The sequence below is a fragment of the Cavia porcellus genome, unplaced genomic scaffold (assembly GCF_034190915.1).
Source record: "Cavia porcellus strain 051 isolate PalLab524CR breed Dunkin Hartley unplaced genomic scaffold, mCavPor4.1 scaffold_5, whole genome shotgun sequence".
NCBI classification, from domain to species: Eukaryota; Metazoa; Chordata; class Mammalia; order Rodentia; family Caviidae; genus Cavia; species Cavia porcellus.
In genome coordinates, this window is record NW_026947488.1 from 80427366 (window position 1) to 80446671 (window position 19306).

At 37.0% G+C, this 19306-nt stretch overlaps 1 pseudogene; it reads left to right on the plus strand.

Moving 5' to 3' along the window:
* The first annotated feature begins 498 nt into the window (after positions 1-498).
* Positions 499-975, plus strand: LOC106029090 (large ribosomal subunit protein eL21-like; annotated as a pseudogene).
* The last annotated feature ends 18331 nt before the right edge of the window (positions 976-19306 follow it).

Consider the following 19306-nt stretch of genomic DNA (forward strand, 5'->3'; position numbering starts at 1 on the left):
CGTTTGTGGATTACAAGAATATGGGTTAGGTTATTTTGCTAGGTTTACACCGTATCATTACAGCTAAAATTCATATGACTGGATAAACATTTTAATACTTTATATACATAGGATCCTTGACTTCTTAAAAGCTTCTTCATGGAGAAAAGAGGATGGCAATGTTTATGTGGCTCAAGCACTGTATTTATTTTTAGGACCTATTTAAAACAAGGTTTAATATTTTTGAAATCCACAGTGTGACATAGAATAGTCTAATTATCATCACATGAGTTCTTGACAATTCATTCTTTAAATAGTATCAGTTATGGGTCAGAAAAATATAAATTGTTATGACATAATGACTTTCATATAATATGTATAAATTAGAAACTAGATATATTGTAAGAACTATCACTAAGGAAAATGAAATTTGAGCTCCCATAGCAGCAGTAATGTTTGAGATATTAAAAAAAAAAGGCCTTTCAGCCAGAACCTCCATCTTCCAATAATATGCCCAAAATGATGCACACAAAGGGAGAGAGAAGGGGAACCCGGTATATGTTCTATAGGCCTTATGAAAAACATGAGTTTGTTCCTTTGGCCACATCCATGCTTCTCTACAAAAAGGCTGACATTGTAGACATTAAGGGAATGGATATTGTGCAAAAAGGAAAACCACAAAATGTTATTATGGCAAAACAGGAAGAGTCTACAAAGTTACCCAGCATGCTGTGGGCATGTAAATAAGCAAGTTAAGGGCAAGATACTTGCCAAGAGGATTAATGTGTGTACTGAGCATATTAAACACTCTGAAAGTCAGTATAGTTTCCTGAAATATGTCAAAAAAAATAATCAGAAAAAGAAGAAAGCTAAGAGAAAGGTACCTGGGTTCAACTAAAGTGCCAGCCTGCCCCGCTTAGAGAAGCACACTTTGTGAGCACCACTGGGAAGGAGCCTGAGTTTCTGGAACCCATTACCTATGAATTCATGGCATAAGCTGGGAATGGAGCTCTACCATTCAGCACCTAATTGGCAGCTAAGTGTTCTAGGTATTATTTAAAATAAAAAATCATCCTGTGTTGTAAGAATGGTTTTCTTAATTGAACAGGTATGGTGTCTTTACCTCAGAAATATTCCAAATATTTGGAATATGTTTTCATTCTATCTAGTTAATTGTGTCAGGTCTTTACTCTTTAGTGTTTTTTTTTTTTTTTTTTTTCCTGCTGGAAGATACTGCTGAGGTATTGTGTAGGTATATAACCAAATGGCCAGATATTTATAAAATATTTATATTGCCTTGAAAATCCTATAAATCACCATGGGGAAAAGATGTTTCAAAATAAAATGAAAGTCACTGCAGTTAAATAAATGGAAGTTCATTTCAGTTAAACAAATTGTTTAAAGCAGAAAGAAAGAAAGAAAGAAAGAAAGAAAGAAAGAAAGAAAAAAGAAAGAAAGAAAGAAAGAAGGAAGGAAAGAAAGAAAGAAAGAAAGAAAGAAAGAAAGAAAGAAAGAAAAAGAAAGAAAGAAAGAGAAAGAAAGAAAGAAAGAAAGAAAGAAAAAGAAATGAAGGAGAGAAATGCGGCACTAATAGGTTCTGAAGGGCATTAGGATGGGAGAAAGGGAAAAGGAAAGTGATAAGATTATTTCCAAAAGATGAAAAGTATTTCCAAAAGATGAGAAGTATAAAACAAAAAGCAGCCTTTATTCTGAGAACACGGAGAGAGATGACCAGCACTCCCCACTGCTGGCCTCCAGTGATCTCTCCAGCAGAACACGTGGAGTGAGGCACATAAGTAGCCTCAGTTTGGGGTGGAACCTAAGGGGGGCATTAGGGATGCACAGGTAGCCCATTGGCCCTAGGTTTGGCGCCAGAGGTAAATATCCAGGGGTGGGAAGATGCTAGGTAAATTCCTAGGGGCGGGGGAGATAGGGGCCTCCTGCTTCCTGTTGAGGTTTTCCTGGCTACAGTGTCCTGTCTGGGCCAAAACCCTTTCAGAAAGAAGAGAGAAATTAGCTATACTATTAGTATCTATTAGTTCATTTGAAAAAGGAGGTTTGTGCTAATATTGATTAGAAAATTTTTATGTCCATATCTTATATTTTGAGTAACTACTTTGAAGATGACACTATGCAATGCATTAGCTATTGTTATTCTCATATTATTTAATAACAAAATTGTCTTACCTTTTTTCCATAAAATAAAAAGAAAAAAGAAAATGTGAGGCTGAGGATGCAGCTTAGTAGTAGAGTGCTTACTTTTGCAACCGCAAGACTCTGTGTTTGATCTCCAACAGAAAAAAGAGAAGAAATAAAATGCCCCAAATAAGGATTTTTTTAATTAATAAAATGTTACATGATGTTTTATTAAACATTATGTAAACTTGTAAACTGATAGTTATATCAATGATGATCTTCAAAATCTCTTCTATTTAATAAACATATTTCTTTTTGTATGGTAGCTTTTGATTTTTTCATGATGTCAACATTCTGAAAACAACTGACAGGAGTTAACCTCAATCATTAGATAATCCATCAACATCAAGCAGTTCACAATATGTTTTCATGTTGAATCAGACTTTGTCTTTGTCTCTTTAGTAATACCACTCCCAATTAACTTTAGTAGTAGAAAAGGCATTTCAAAGCTATGGAATTGGAGCAAAGATGTAATACTATCTCTTCTACTGTGTTGTCTGAAAATATTTAGATGGAATGAGAAGATACTTTTTCATGCCAAAACCAGGAAATTGAGTGTGAGAAAAGTGTAAGAGGGGACACGTTTGTGAGGTAAAGCACTAACCTTGGGGAGCATTTAACAGTAGAGTGACCTTCAGAGATGCCAACGAAAAGGAAGCACACTTGTTTCTTTAAAAAGGGAATGAGGAAGTGTCAGTTTTCAGAGATGAGTCCTTTCACCCCTGACAGCTGTGAGCCATTTGTCAACTGCTCTAAAATGTGTAGGAGTCAATCCCAGGTTTCAGCTTCATAGGGTGGGGCTCGTTTCCAAGAAGCTGAAAGCACAGGAGACATTTCTGCCTCAAGGATGTTCTAGTTTCAATTACTGTCAGAATATAACAACGGTAGGGAAGTAATTCTTACAAATTTAATAAACTAGACTAATAGGTACCCTGAGTACACAAAAACACACCCTGAGTATACAAAAACTATCAAATAAAAATATCTACATATCATGGGTAGAAAAAAATCACAATTGTTTGTTAGGATTCTGAGTCCTGGTTCCACAATTTAACTTGTCACCTAAAACAATTGATTTTAATCTCTATGAACTTCAGTTTCTTTTATAAAACAAACAGTACCCATAGGATTTAGAAGATTTAGAAAAATCATACTACATGAAATTTCTAGACCAAAATATGATCCTTAATATATATTAGTGCCTCTCTATTAAAGTTAGCTATAGCAATCATTTCATTGATAAAATTTAGAACAGAATTGTTTTGTGCTCACTCTTAAAATCTCTGAGTTATTTGGTATGGGGGGAGAAGACTAACCTAGAAACTTTCTGGACTCCTGATTTTTGCGTCCTCTTTTCTTTAGTGCCAATCATACAAGAACCTAAGGCTGACCAGGAGCATACATGCAGCTCTGAGTTGGCATTGTGCTCAGCACTCCTCATAGCTCATCCACAGACTTTTCTTCTACTGTGGGTCCGAGTATAGAATCTTTCTATCCTACTGCCCTGATTTCAGCACATATTGTCATCTACAGTGTCAAAGGAATTACTGTCCCACTTTCCTGACCATTGTCTATTTTATCTGAGTGTCTGATCATCCTATGCACCCACAGGAAAATTGTTCAGATGAGCTGACAATGAAATTTGGAAAATGGCCTGTGATCTCCACTTGACTGCAATTTCCTGGTGGAAATTCCATAACAGAATTTGAATCTAATCACAGATAGGCTGTCCATGTCCTCTCAATGCCAGGCTTTACCTCTGCCTCATGTCTGCACACAGTCCTGTTGCTTCAGAGTTCATCCTACTGCCCACACTCACCCCATCCATCTGATGCTACCAGGAAGAGCCAGCCTTAAGAATGACGCTTCAGAATGCATACATTATATGTACGTTAGTTCTTTCATGTAATTCTAATTGTAAAGTTGACTGAATCTTGTGGTTGAGATACAGAAACTTTGGTTGAGATACAGAAACTTTTCTAAGGAAGTGAAAGATGAAGCCGATGACAGGGTTGTGTTTGGGTATTTCTAAAAAGTGACTGAAAGGTTAGTAGACGTATTTCCTATCTCTGTTCTTGCCCTTAAGTTCAGAGCTGTGCTCAAATCTTCCATTGGGTCAACTTGTGATTCTCATTTGAACTTATATATAGTATAAGAAAAAAAGAAAAAAGAAAAAAAAGCAAGAGGAATGAGAGATATTTCATTCCCTTAAGCACAGACATAAGAAAATGAAGTGCCTTCTTTTATAAGCCTGGGTTACATTTCTCATAAATTCGCCAGCAGTGAGGAGAGAGCCTCTAAGTGAGTAACAATGATACACGTCTAATGGACTCTAGTGACATGACACAAAAGCATAATTGTTCCTAATTTATGAATTCAATGTCCTTTCTCTTTTCAGCATAGAGAAACAGTCTCACCATATTCTGAACCTTTCCTATTCTAACATGATTCTTTGTATCTCATTTGAAAATGATAGCAAAATGATAACAAAACTCATTTCTACATGGAATTGCATGGGCATAATATATGGTGATTAAGAATTAATAAGAATTTCCTGTATGTGTACAGACAAAAGTTTTGAAGTATCTGGCACTTTGTCTGATTGTAACAGTCCTACAAAATCTCTGAAAGTCCCACAATTGGTATTAGACATCTCTGTTATTATTATGAAATTGGTAGGGACATTTATCAGCTAATAAAGAATTTTCATTGCTAGAATTCCAATAATTTCAGAACCTCAATCTCTCTTCAAAGTTCCCCACCCTCCTCTCACTGTCAGTGACTGAGAACACATTTCCCAGATGACACATTAACAGATCATGTGAGCTGAGATTAGCTCACATCCCCTCCCTTCCAGTACCTCACTGTCATCCTCCCTGCCCCTTTCCTCTCTTCATCTTAAAGTCAGTCCCCATTTCCACCAGCCTAGCAACATGTCCCAGCAGCCTTCCATTAAAAAACAAAACAACTTTTCTGTCTTTGACTTCAAATCTTCTTTACCTCCTGTCTTCCTCCTCCTAAATTAGAAGGTGGTAAGAGTGTGATAAAACTCACCACATTTTCCTAGCCTCTTTCAGAGTTGGGCTTTTCTCCTCTTTCTCACTTTCCTGGTCTCTGTAAGGCCTTCCTGTCTTTTGTTTTGCTTTGGTGAGTGACTGAAAACAAAAATCATTTTCTCTTATGATTTTGGAGATCACTACCTCAACTGAGAAGTTCCTGTTTCACCTTTTTCATAAAGTGACCTGGGCTGGAGTCCTGTGAAGACTTTTTGCTTCCTTGATTAGGAAGCCAGGAGCAGATAGCTGGAAGCAAATCTCTTCTTTCCTCTGCCCTGTTCCTAACTTATTTTCATCTTGTTTCCTGTATTCCCCCATCATTTGACATCTCCCCCCTGTCTCCTCCACTATGTGGTCTCCCCATAATTCTAGCTTGGGCTCCCTTCATAGCCCTGGCACTGTCAGTGTAGACTTCTTACATATCGATTGTCTCTTCCTTAGGGAACTTTCCAAGTTGCCTGAAAGAAAACTGCAAGTTTTTGGTAAACTAACCAGCCTCCACTATCTCAGAATGCTGCTCAGGTGTATTCTATTGTGCGAACAGGATTGAGGAGTCAGGGGAGTCAGATTTCATCTTCCAATGCAGAGTTCACTGACTCACCGGGAATCATCTACCTTCTCCATCTACAGGGCAACTCTCCCTCCCAATATGAGAGTATTCACCTCTCACCACTCTGACTGCATGATGCAAAATGATCCACTTACCTGACAGCTCCTCATCCCACCTGTGCTTTAATCCATACTGCTCACCATTTCTCACCGCCTCCTGTGTGCTTTCTTCTTGGCCCATATGCTCAAAGATTTTTGTTTAAGTGTGTACTCTAGACCTCATGTTGTGGTCTGCCATATAGTAGATATTTGGAGAATATTTATTGAATGATGTGACTGGAAGCATACGTCTCTCCTGTGTAAGTATAAAGTCATGAAATCTTTACAAAAGTTCACTGGAGTGAAAATTATATTTATCCTCTGAGAATTCAGAAACACATGGAGGCCTATTCTCTGTCTTATTAAGGTCAAAATCATGATTCAAACCTGAGCAAGTGGAATCTAGAAATGGAGCCATTCTCCACTACACAATACTTCTTAGGCTCAAGGATTCTTCCCTGTCTTTGTCTCACTCATCTGTTTGCGTAATCTACCACCTGTCTTCCTGAAACAACATTCTTCTAAGGAGGGCTTTGCCTTACCCATTGGTCTCTGTCTATTTCTCCTTGTCGAGACTATCAGTTCCCAGGAAAATGTTTATGAAATCTTACCGTGTCTCTCTCCCACCATGACATTTCCTGGAACTTAACATTCAAATACCCAAGTGGGTACTCATTACCTATGACAGAGACCTGTAAGCTACCACCCCTAGTGAAACTGAAATAAGATCTTTCATCTCTCTCACCTAAATCAGTGGCTCACTAACCCATCTCATTCAAGTCAGGCTCACAGGAATTATCTGATATCTTCCTCTCTCTCATCCTCCTCACACACAACATCCAGTCACCAAGCCAGGATGGCTCTCCGTCCTGAAGTATATGTATTCTTCTTTCTATTCTTTCAGTATCAGTTGTTTCCAGGTTACCCTCATTTTGTGCCTGATCTGCTCCACATCTCTGTATTTTTATCCTGCCTCTATGTGCTCACACAACTGTAGGGAGCAAGTGAGATTTCTTAAGATTTAAATTGTGTCTTGTTACTCTACAGCAGAAAAACTTGCATCAGAACAAAATTTTTCCTCCACAAATCTCATTAAAACTTTTTAATTGTTTTATTTTCTTGCTTGTTTTCTTAGTGACTCACTAAAATATAAATCAGTGAGAGCAACAAAGGTGCTTTATACTGTATTAAGTACCCAGAGCCTCTGCTTATAGTGAGAGCTCAATGAATATCTCCCAAATAATACAAGCAGTACTCACATGGATATGATGTGAATTACAGCCACGATTAACCAATAACACAGGCATAGTTGCTTCAGTAATAGTGATACAATGGGGAAACAAGTCACATAACAAGAATGCATAGAGAGAACAGAGACTTTTTCTGGGAAATGATAGGTCCGGAGGTCTTGGTCAGCCATCTAGATGACTGATAACTATCAGGACTTTTGTAGGCCTGGTGTCTATCCTTTGAGGAAGTACATAGCCCTGATCAACTCTTCTTTGTTCCAAGGCCTGGTCTCCAACAGATGTGTCTCCAGCCACTGTTGAGATGTGTCTCACCTTTATCATGGCTCTTTTGAGGGCCTACTGCTATCTCATTGCCTAAAATATTTCTATTTAGTTTAGCTGCCTATAATGAAAGCATTGTCTTCACATTTGAATTAAAAAGTCACACTGTATTTGTTAGTTTAATGTAGCTGTTGACCCTATGGTTATGTGGTTTAATGAAAACACACAAATACATGTGGATTATCCAAGCCAGGGATGCAAGTAGAATGTATATCATATGATACTTTGTTCTACCCAAACTGAAAATATTTATTTTTATGATATTATGATACATGTAACTTAATTCCTACCACAGTTCCTAGCTCATAACTCCTTCCCCAAGACAGGCCCAAGAAATTAGAATTTCTCTTCCCCAAGGCAAATCACAGAGACTCTCATTTTCTTCTGCCTTTCTGTCTTTGAACTGACCATAAAAAAAAAAAAATACCTTGCATGATTGTAAGTCATAAGATCTTCTTCCAAAGGGGTTCTGTACCATGTCTCAGAGAAGGGAATGCTACACAGAGAGACCAAGAAAATTTGAATAGACAGACCTTGCTGGGTTTTTTGGTAGATTCTTCATAAAGACTCAAAAGGACAGAGCTCAGAGACTTTGGAATAGTTGAATATTTAGATTTCACTGAAGGGTGGGTGATATGCCCAAAGAAGGGCTGGAATCACCTCTTTTCCTTATATCTTGTCCTGTGCATCACCTCATCTGTATCTTGTGTAGTATCCCTTAAAATAAACCACTAAAGGTAGGTAAATATTTTTCCCTGAATTCTGTAATTCTTTCCAATTAGTCAAATGCCAAGGAGAGGGGAGACCTGATTTATTGTTGGTCAGTCAGAAGCATGAGTAGGGGTGAAACATTCTTGGGGAGTAACCCCCAACCCACGGGATCTGATACCATCTTCAGGTAGTATCAGACCTGAACTCTTTTGGAGGACACCTGGTATCTACTGCAGAACTGCTGGTGATGAGAAGCTCCCACAAATCTAATGGAGTCACAGATTATTTATGTTCTTAAAATATAGTAGGAAAAAAGGAGTCTGAGTCATGTTTTTTTCCTACATATAAAAAATTTTAAACAAAAAAGTATTATCAGAGTATCATTTCTCTGCCAATATTTTATATATTTCCTATCAATGGAATGAATGAATGACCTATAAGAGTGAATTAAACAAGCATTTATAATAATAGCTAAATAGGGCTGGGAATTTAGCTCAGCAGCATACAGTCATGAGTTCGATCCCTGGTACCAAAAAAAAAAAAAAAACAAAAAAAAATCAAAATACCGAGGTATGCTAATGCATAGAGATATGCATATAAAATTGAAAACAATTATTTGAATTAAATTAAAAATGCTGAGCAAATGAATGGATTTCAGACAAGATACTGGGATTCTGAAGAATAGGTCATGTTTGCAAAGACTAACCATGAGTTAAAAAATAGGAATTCACCACTGCCTAGAAATGCTAAGCAAAAGGAAATGCTGTGCATATTGGATTTTCCATGTATACTCATTCACAAAAATAGAAAGGTATTACTGTTGAACAGAAATACATTAGTTATTTTTATTTGTGGGTAAATGTGATTGGATCCCCTACAAAACATTTTTCTCTTTCATTTCTATATTGAGGTCATTGATATTTGATTAGTTTACATTGATTTTACATATTAAACTAGATTATAAAGTAGAATGACATTTCCTTTTGTTGGCTGCTGTGTGACTTCTTTCAGGGTCCAGCAATCCCTGGGTCAGTTTGGATTGATACACAATGATCCCAGTCTGAAAATGCGCTAAGAACAGTAGGCATTATTCACAAGTTATATTCCACAGTGGATTCTAGTTCTTAGTTTTTATTTGCTCACAAGTTACTTCTGACAAAGGCTATATTTAGCTGAACTCTGATTTGATTTGCAAATCCTTCGCCTCCACACACATACATTTAAGTAATTGTTTCAAACCAAAGTTCACATTCATAGCTTTGTGAGCAAGGAAGACAGAAGGTATACGTTAAGTAATGTAGGTGCATTCTCTGCTGCAATGTGTTAAAAAGTCCCCAATAAAGCAAATTCCTGTAGGTGAAAAATATTTCTATCATCTGGCCTATGCACTAGATTTCCTGGAAGTACAAATGGAAAAAGACCTTCAGAAAACCACTCACATCAAATAAAATGCTTTGATAATGTTTACTGTTTCATTTGTTGTTGCTTCAGAGAAAATGATTCCAAATGATGAACATAAACTAAATACAACTCTGCAGTAAATGGGAAAGTGCTATCATGTTAACTGGAATAAATCTTCCATTAAGTTAGAAAGAAGAAAAGCTAGTCATTGAAATAGTGTTAAACCTAAGCTAGAAGATGAAGTGTCTGTCCTTAATTATCCCCTTTACTTGCTGAGTGACACTGAACAAGTGTCCTCAACTTCTCTGATTTTCCTTTGTGAAATTAAAGATTTATATTTATTAATCCTTATTGCTCCATGTAACTTTTTAAAATTTAGGAACAAGATATTGACTTAATTACACCCCCTTTTTTTTTGCCATCCTGCTTTGAATCCAGACAATTATGAGCTGAAACCTCCACAAACTATGAGCCAAATAGGGCTTTTCCCCTTTAACTTTGGGTGTCTAGTATTTTTTTCTCCACAGTGAGAAACGTAACTAACACAGGTAGCACACTTTTAGTTACATGAATCAGTGCTTATAGGAGTTTATGAATCTTCTTATCAGGTATATTCATTTCTTTCATAAAATATTCTGCTGCAGTATTTTCACAATGTCTTTGTCCTTCCTTAGTATACCAAAAAAAAATGCTACAGCTAATCTGTCATAAACCAGCATCTCAGAATTCCTGATGTCACCTCTGATACAGCGTAATCAACTTCCCAATAGACTACTAAATGCTTATTAAAGTAATTAATTAGTTTCTTTTAACTCACAGGAAATTAATGGTCAGTTAAAACAGAGATTAGAGTCTGAGAATCATACTGCAAATTACTGTGCAACACATGGCAACAATTCTTTAAAAATCAATAGCAGTGGGTATGAAGACTTTCCTGGTGCATGTTCTTCTTGTTTGATGCACAGTTGAAGACCTCAGTATCCTTTTCTCCTGTCTGTGTCCACCATGTTCCCATCAGGGTGAATTATGGTTATGGAGACAGAACAGTGGAAACAGAACTGTGATCTCTATGGGCTCTGTTAACAGACTCACTGTATTTATTGGTGATTTCCTTGGCTTTTTAGCTACTTGGAGAGGCTGTCTCGAAAAGCCTGATCTACCTCTGCAGGGATCCATTCAACTTCATCACTCGCAAGAAATGAAAATTTGAGCAAGTCTTTTTACTGGTGTCCGAATCCAACTGGGAAGACCCTCTAGAGTCCTACATATGAGAAGACATTTAAGAAAAACTATGGCTGGAGACAAAATGCTTAAGAAGTTAGGAGATCCCAGACATGACTGCCCTCAGAACCTAGGCAACCGCCTTTCTTTTTCCTAGGATGATATCATCCAATCTGTAAAGCAGGTAACTTTCTACAATGTTATTCAGCCACAGAAGGTTTCAGGAAATTGCCTAAGACATGGGCAGATTTTTTTAAGAGCAGTTGTGTATATACAAAAGATTTCTTAATTTAAAAAGCAAAAGACAAAGATAAATATCTATCCTTGCCTACAAGTGAAACCAACAAGATAAAAGAATTGTGGAATTCCTGAATATCTGGTGCAAGTCATACATTGTTATGTAGTCTGGTAAACTAGCAAAAAGTCTAGGTGTGAATGGAAATTAATAAATGATTATCTTGCTTATCATCGTCTCTTGTACCCATTACTGTATTTAATTCAGTTCCTGGGAGACAATAATAGATCAACAGTACAGTTATGATAAATTTAGGAGTTACGGCTTTTCCTAAAATAGTAGCCTCTAAATTGGCTTTCCCGTTTCCATCTTTGTTACAAGCTCTTCGCATCAAGCAGCCATGTAATTCTTGTATGACGTGAACTAGAACGATGTTCATTCTCATCAGCACAGAGCCTGAGGTCCTTCAAATAAGCTAGGAGACCCTACAGGACTGCCCTCCTAGTCTCTTCTCACGTGTCCTGTGCTCAGCTTTGTTTGCACTTCACCATTCAATCTGCTTTCTTGCTGTCCCTCCAAATACCTGGAAGGCTTTGCCCATAATTAAATCTCCCTGTTTCGAATATTCTTTCCCCTGTTATTTCTCCTTTTTACCTGCTTTAAAGAGCACAATTTATAGCTGAGACAATCCCCCTCACACATTGTCTACTCACTTTCCATAATTTACCTTTCTACATAACACTTACCACTTTCTAACAAATAATTCATTTCCTTTCTCTTTTGTACCTCTCAAAAGGGCACTCCATGAGGGAAGAAATGTTTGTTCAGCTGTTTTCCCACTGTACAGAACTAAGAATTCAGTAAGTACTCACTGAAACTGGTACAAGGAAATGTTCTGGATCCAGTAGCTTTTGTAGAATGTCAAAGGAAAAAGTAAAGAATTAGCTAATGGAAAGGAAACAAACAAGAAAGAAAATGTCTTTAGAATAAGCTAGAAAGGGAGTTTTAGGACTTTCAGGTAAAACTGCAACTATTTGGTAGGAGAATAAGAGATGAAGAAATGGAAAAGGAGGGATGGAAATGGGAGTGAGGAATGATGCAGACGGGAAGAAGGATCCTCAGGTTAGTTTCACGATTGCTTACCAAGATGCTGTTATTCAAAGAATACCATTCAAGGGGCCGTAGTATTTAGGCTGCTGTAGCACAGTTCCATCAATAGTGTGGCTTACACTGAAGCATGCATTTCTCACAGTTCTGGAGTCTGGGAAGGCTAAGCTCAAGGCATCTCCAGACCCAGTGCCGGATGACTGTCTGTTTCCTGGTTTTCAGAGTGTCATCTTCTCACTGCATAGAGGAGAGGAGAAAGATACCTTCTTATATGTCAGTCTCTTTTAACAGAACACAGTCACACCTCAGTACCCACATGTAATTAGCCTGAGATTCCCCACCCCACCTCTGCCGGTGCTCCAGTCCCTTATATGAAATAGAATAGTATTTTTTACACAGTATTTCATTATTTTTTACAAAGCCTATACACATCTTCCTGTATATTTTAAACCACCTCTGACTGACTTATAATACCTCATGCAATGTAAAAGCTATATAAATAGCTGTTATACAGTATGGCTCAGAGAATGATAAAGCAAATCTGTGTACATTCTGCACAAATACAACCCTTTTACAAATATTTTTGATCCACAGTTGATTGAATCAGGCATGTGAAACCCACAAACACAGTGCCATAAACTGGGGAGCTTATTGTATGAGTCAGCTTTTCACTGAGGTGCTGAAATACTTGAAAACAACAACTCAAAGGAGAAAGTAGTTAATTTTCTTTCAGTTCCTGGGGAGGTGGCTACATTCTTTTAGGCCACGGCAAGGGCTAAAACATGGCAGAAGGGCATGGCAGACGAAAACATCTCACTTCATAACAGCTGGGAAACAGAACAAAACAACCCAAGAGGAGGGGCCAGGGACCAAGGTGGAGCCCCCATGACAACCACTTCCTTCAAGTAGCCCCAACTTTCTACACCACATTCAGCTCTCAATAGCACACTCAGCTCTTAAGATGAATCCACTGATAAGATCTGTGCCCTGTGGTGCACTCACTTCTAAAAGTTTCATCTCTGAACACATCAGCCCTTTGGGGAACACCTGAGATCCAAACCATAACAGTTATAAATTACAGAATTTTTTTGTTTTTTCATATTTCTGGAAGCTGGAAATATGAGATGAAGGCCTTTGGAAATGTGCTCAGGTGAGGATCCACATTCCAGTTCACAGATTTCTTTGTCCTCAAATGGAAGGAAGAAAGCAGGTTTCTGGGGTCTTTTCTGTAAGTGCACTGACTAATTCCAATCCTGAAGTCAAGCACCTAGGACCCAAACACTTCCCAATGGTCTCACCCCAATATTGTGAATTTAAGGTCAGAAACGATCAGACCATAACAAACACTAATTCCGTTTGTAAGTACTCCACATCATGACCTATTTTTAAAATCCCCGTCTCCTAATATCACTTTGGGCTGGTATATAATCATTAATCATTTATTTATCAACATAAAAATTTTGAAGGGACACAAATATTCAGTCCACAGAGCAGTCTTTTCCCTGGAGGGATACTACTGATCAATAGAGAAAACAGATGTAGACTTTGTTCAAATATCTATATCTGTCTGTCTATTTTCTAGAATATACATATATTATGTGTAATACATATAGTATGGTAATATTGATTAAACCCAGACAAGGGTAGGCAAGCACTCTACCACAGAGCTATTTAGCCTTAGTTTTTTTTTTTTTTTTTTACTGTTTACTTTTAGGATGGGGTCTTAAAAAGTGGCCTAGACTGTAGTCTTCCTGCCTCAATGTTACAGGTAGCTGATCACATCTGACTGAATCTTATATTTTCAGTAGTTTGAGTTTCTGGGTAAAACTCTTGTTCTGAAAAAAAAAAAAAAAAAAAAAAAGCAAAAACTTCAGATTATACATGAAAACATGGTAACAAAGAATCAAACTTCTGTCATATAGTGTGTTACACTGGCAAACTTTTGAGACACATTTGCTAAAGACTGCTTATAGAAAGTTCACCTTTCTCCATCATCTGTTAGCTGCTGAGATGGAAAGAATGTAGCTGACGCAAAGACACAAAACGTGTAACTGAACTTGGCTCTGAGTCCGTCTGGTCTAGATGACTGCAGGGACTAGGAGTACCACCAAGTAAAACTGTTCTCCAAAAACATTTCAACCTTGTATTTGTGGGAGTGAAAGTGCTGGAATTTACAATTTCCAAGGACACCCAGATAAGAACACAAAGACACTGTTACAAACAACCCAAAGCACCAGAGCTGAGGTTGTGTGGAATGCGGCTGGAATATAAGAGCATTGTGAGTTTCAGTCTTGGGAACAATGGTGAGCATGAGTGGTGGTTGCTGCTTGTCATCCCTGGAGCCTGAACAGCAGAATTCCTTGTTCCACAAGAACTGTTCCCTGCCATGGTCAGGGATACACTGCTGGATTTGCGACTTGTTCTACTGAAAGTCAGCCCAAAGGAGTGTTGTATATGAACTGGGAGGAGTTTGAACTGACAGGCTCTTCACTGTGAGTAGTTCAGCTTTGCTTTTAAAAATATATTACTGATTGACTTTACTTGAAGTAAGGGAATCTTATCTACAGTGCACCAGTCTATGCTGCAAACATTGTAGTACATCCTGTTTGGAATCTATTCCCAATATTCTCTTTATACTTAATTTGATATGTGTAATCATTTATATTTTATAAAAGCATAATGAATAAGGTTGAGAGTTTGAGGAGGAGAAAATGAAGTTTTAAGGAGGGTATTAAGTCATTTAGAGTTAGTCTTACATATTAATATTATTTTCCTTTTTCCTATATTACAACCAATACTATTTTGTAGCTATTTTGTTGATATCTTTTATTTGATAATATTTAGATGGTGACATTGATTTAATAATTTAGGAATTAGAGGATGATATGGAAAAGACATTTGTCAGAAGGATACATTTCTTTTAAAGGTGCACGTTAATATATACTTCTACTATCAATGTAGAAAATTTAGTATATAGTGATATAAAATGGTCATACATATGGTAAAATTACTGTTCTAAGAAGTAGCAGCAAATGTCTTTGAAATACAGTTTAACAAGTCAGTTTAACAGCTCAAAACTCTGCCATGTAAAAAATGGCTGAAAAGTGGGATTTTTTTCAGCCCAGAGAAAATAGGCTCACAGAGCATAATAACTGTTTCAAAACATTTGAAGACTGTCTAGTAAAAAGTTCAGGTTTGTTAGGCAGGGCCTCAGAGGCAGAGCAAGACCTTCACTTCCTAAAAAGTGAAGCAGATCATCAGTAGCACTTGCATCTCTAACCTGGCACTGAGGGGAAAATATGACTCAGGGTACAGCCTGCCTATGGCCACCGCCTCCCTGATCCTGGAGCAGACAAACAAACGTCTGCCCTGCCAATTGTCTGTATGATGGTCACAGGTAGACTCTGCTGAGCTTGTGTTTTGCTCTTCTCAAACTTGGTGTCAAGGAATTCAGGAAGTGAATCCTGGAGAGGTGAAGGAAATTTATAAGCAATACGAGAGACAAAAGAGATACCAACTATATAAAATTTTTTTAATAACAGACACCAGATATCAGAGTTTTTGCAAACCATAGGTCAAAGCAATTCCAAAGGAAGTATATATGTAGGAAGAAAGCACAAACTCTGCTCTCTTTGGCCAGTGTAGTTATGGACAGTTAATGCCCAGGATTCCTTTGATTGTTTGGGCCCAGGGAGGTTGTTTCTTTTTCTTTCTTTCTTATTTTTTACTTAAAAAAAATTTTTTTTACTGGAATCAAACTCAGGACCTTGTCCTTGCCAGGCAGGCACTGTGCTGCTGAGTTATGTCCCCAGCAGGTTGTTTGTTAAGAGGAACACAATCACAGGCCTATATAGCCCATCAGACAGAATACTCAGATGTTTTAAAGGAGACCAAATCCTAATTCCACCAGTAATTGATTATGTGACTTAAGCAAATCCTGCCTTCTCCGTGCCTTTGTTTCCTTTTTTATGAAATTGAGTGTCATAGGATTTGTTCCATGAAATGAGGATTAAATGTGTTACTGCGTGGGAAGAGCACTTTTTGGTGTCTTGCTATAGGAATGTATCAACAAATGATTCTTATTTGAATATCAAATTACTATCATTACTGGTCCTCAAGGTCAAAATTCCCCATACCTTGTAAGAAAAATAAGCTTCTTAAATCACAATCTAATCTAGTTATCTTAATATCTGGGTGTGATTCTTGGTATACAAAGTTGTAGAAATACAAATTTCTAGGAAAAAATTGACAATGCTTCGTAACTTATCCAGTGTGTGTATCTCCAAACAAAAGATCTTACAACAGATTCACTACTGTGTTCTGTTCATCTAACCATTCTAACAGCACTTATAAATTTACCAAGCATAGATTCAAAAACTAAGCTGCCCAATATATCTATCAGCATTGATAGCTTACAGTGTCAATTTCAATATTCCCCCAAGTTAGTCTTGATCTTCTCTTTGGATTTTAACATTTGTCAGTGTTCTTACCATTTTGAGAATCACCTTTGGTGTAGCAGTGCTACTCTAGCAAATTTCTCTCAAGCCCGTTCTTCTTCTTTGCTTCATTACCAAGCAGCTCTGCTTCGGGGCTTCTTCATTTATTACCTGTGTCTCTGTTCTAATCACTGTTTCCTGTGGCTGCTACCCTGCACTTCCTCTTCTACACAACAATAAGGAAGACCTTTCTAAAGCGCTGTTCTCAATTCATACTTCTCATTACTTATGGCTTAAATATTTAAGATCTGGGCAAGGGACTTACAGTCCTTTATGGCTTCATTTTACATCTCCAGTCCTGTGTGCCCTTCTGTGCCTTGAAAGCTCTTGGCCACCTCCCCTTTTGCAGCACATAGTACTGGACCTCATGCTGACTTCCTTCTCCAAATACCTTTTTTCCCTTCTCTACCTGAACGTCTCCATTCAGTCTTTAACACCACCAGCTATCAAATTTCTTTACCTTAAGCTTCCTTCTGCAGAATCCCCTAGTACTGCATTTATATAACATTTTAGCATTTTAATACCATAAGCAGTATAGCAGATTTGGAGACAACAGAGTAAATGTGTAAATGACTTACTCTGTTGGTTAGACTAGGTACTTTTAAAAATGTATGAATTCTTCCCACACATCTTAACCTCAGCTATTACCTCAATTTTTAGCATACAGGGGCACTCACAGCCCTTGTGCAATGACTGAAGGAAATCTTTCACCTAAGGTGTTCTTAAAATTTTCAACAATGTAATTAGATACCTGTTCACTAATTTTTAACACTCAACTTGGAGAAATGATTCTGCCTTCCTCTTGGAATACCAACACACCCAGCTAAAGTGATGCAGTATCTACCTCACCAAACATTCATCTCTTTGTTTAATACCTATTATGTGTCAGACTCTGTCTAGGTTCTGGGGTTGTAGTGAAACACATAGTTCTTAATCTCTGATATCTTCAGCTCCCTACAGAGAAGATAAATAAGCAACCAAAGACAAAGCAGGTTGTTATGCCCAGGGATGAGGTTCAAGCGGACTGTAAAATGTACTGCTGTGGTACACTGTGAATGGCTAAGAGTAGTAATTACTTCAGATTGGGTTTTACCTCTGTGATGAGGTAGACCTCAGTGTTGAAAAGGAGGCAGTCATGTCACGTAAAGGGAGGCATAGCAAGGACACCCAGGGCAAGCTCTAAAGAAAGGAATGAAGAAAACCAAGAGGCAAATGAGGACTCCTATCGTAAGCAAAGAGACTTTCTGGTATAACAGATACTGTACCGCTGGCTTCTCATTTTTCTACACTTAAATATGATTATCTCCTCAGAAGAAGGCTATTCACATTTTGGAGATGAGGAAACTAATCATCAGAGCAGGCAAATAATCTTCTCAAAGTCTTATATTTTGAAAATGGAAAGAATAATTATGCTAGATGAATTCCAACTGTCTGGAGAATTCAGGATCAAATGCCATGCTAAAGTAAAATGATTTTAGAGAACATTGCCTCTTTATTGTGTGTTAATACTCTTGTAAATGTGATAAGAAAAAAATACAGTGAAAGCACATACTGTATTGTTAATGTTAGAAAAACCATCTTTAAAGCTAAATTTATCTTGTTTTTCCTTAATTGCAAGTTATAGTTTCAAAGAATATTTTCTATCCTTTCAAATCTATAATTGATACTATGTGAACAACTGTTATATTACAATTTTAATAAATCAAGTTTAAATGTCTATGACATAAATAACACCACAAATTAAAATTCTTAGATTATGAGCTACTCAAATATATTTTAAATTTTAAATATTAAATATGAAACACTTCAATGTTAAAAAGCATCTTTTGTGTGTTTAAAAATGTTTCCTTTTTTGATGCTAAAATGTTCCATCAATTCTTCAAGGTTAAAATAACAGATTAAATAAATAACGAAGTGCAATCGCCAAGCAAATGAGCACATGTCAAAAAGAATATTCAGTTTGTAGTGAAGACAATGAACAGATATACCTTTGTTCTATTAAAAAATTAATCCATCAGAGGTCACCAACCACCAAAAGACTAATTAAAATGTTAATGAAATTCCATGTAACTTTCCTTCCTTGGACCAGAATGAACTGGAGGTAACTTGGAATTTAATTATAACTACACTGGAGACATTCCTTAAAGCTAATATATCAACAGATTTGAAATTAGAGTATTATCTCAATTAATGTGTGTAGCAAATGGTCCAATTTCCTTAAAGAATCAGGCTGCAGATTTTTTATTGTATGCAAATAAAGACTATGTTCCGAGTCCTGTCTATGCATAGTGACTTCTTCTTCAACTGAATAGTAAGATGCAAGCTGTGAAGAAATAATTTTTGGAGAGGAATTAAAATAGAAACACATTCTCTTTCTAGCACCATAATCAGAAATCATGAAGAACTGATAATCAAAGAAATAGTCAATGTGCACTGAATATTTTCTGAGATTTATTTTTCTTTCCAAATGTGCTGTTCATGTCGAAGTAGGGATCCTCTGGCAATAATAAATATCTTGCTTTATGTCCAAAAACTCCATTAGAAATACAGACTGTAGCTATCAATTTGAGCAAGAGATTGGAAGCAATGTTTCCCTGTTCTTGCACAATCTGTCTCACTTCAATAGAGGTGCAGAGGTGAATTCACAAAAGACTCTCATTTTTAACAAGAAAGCAAACAATTTGT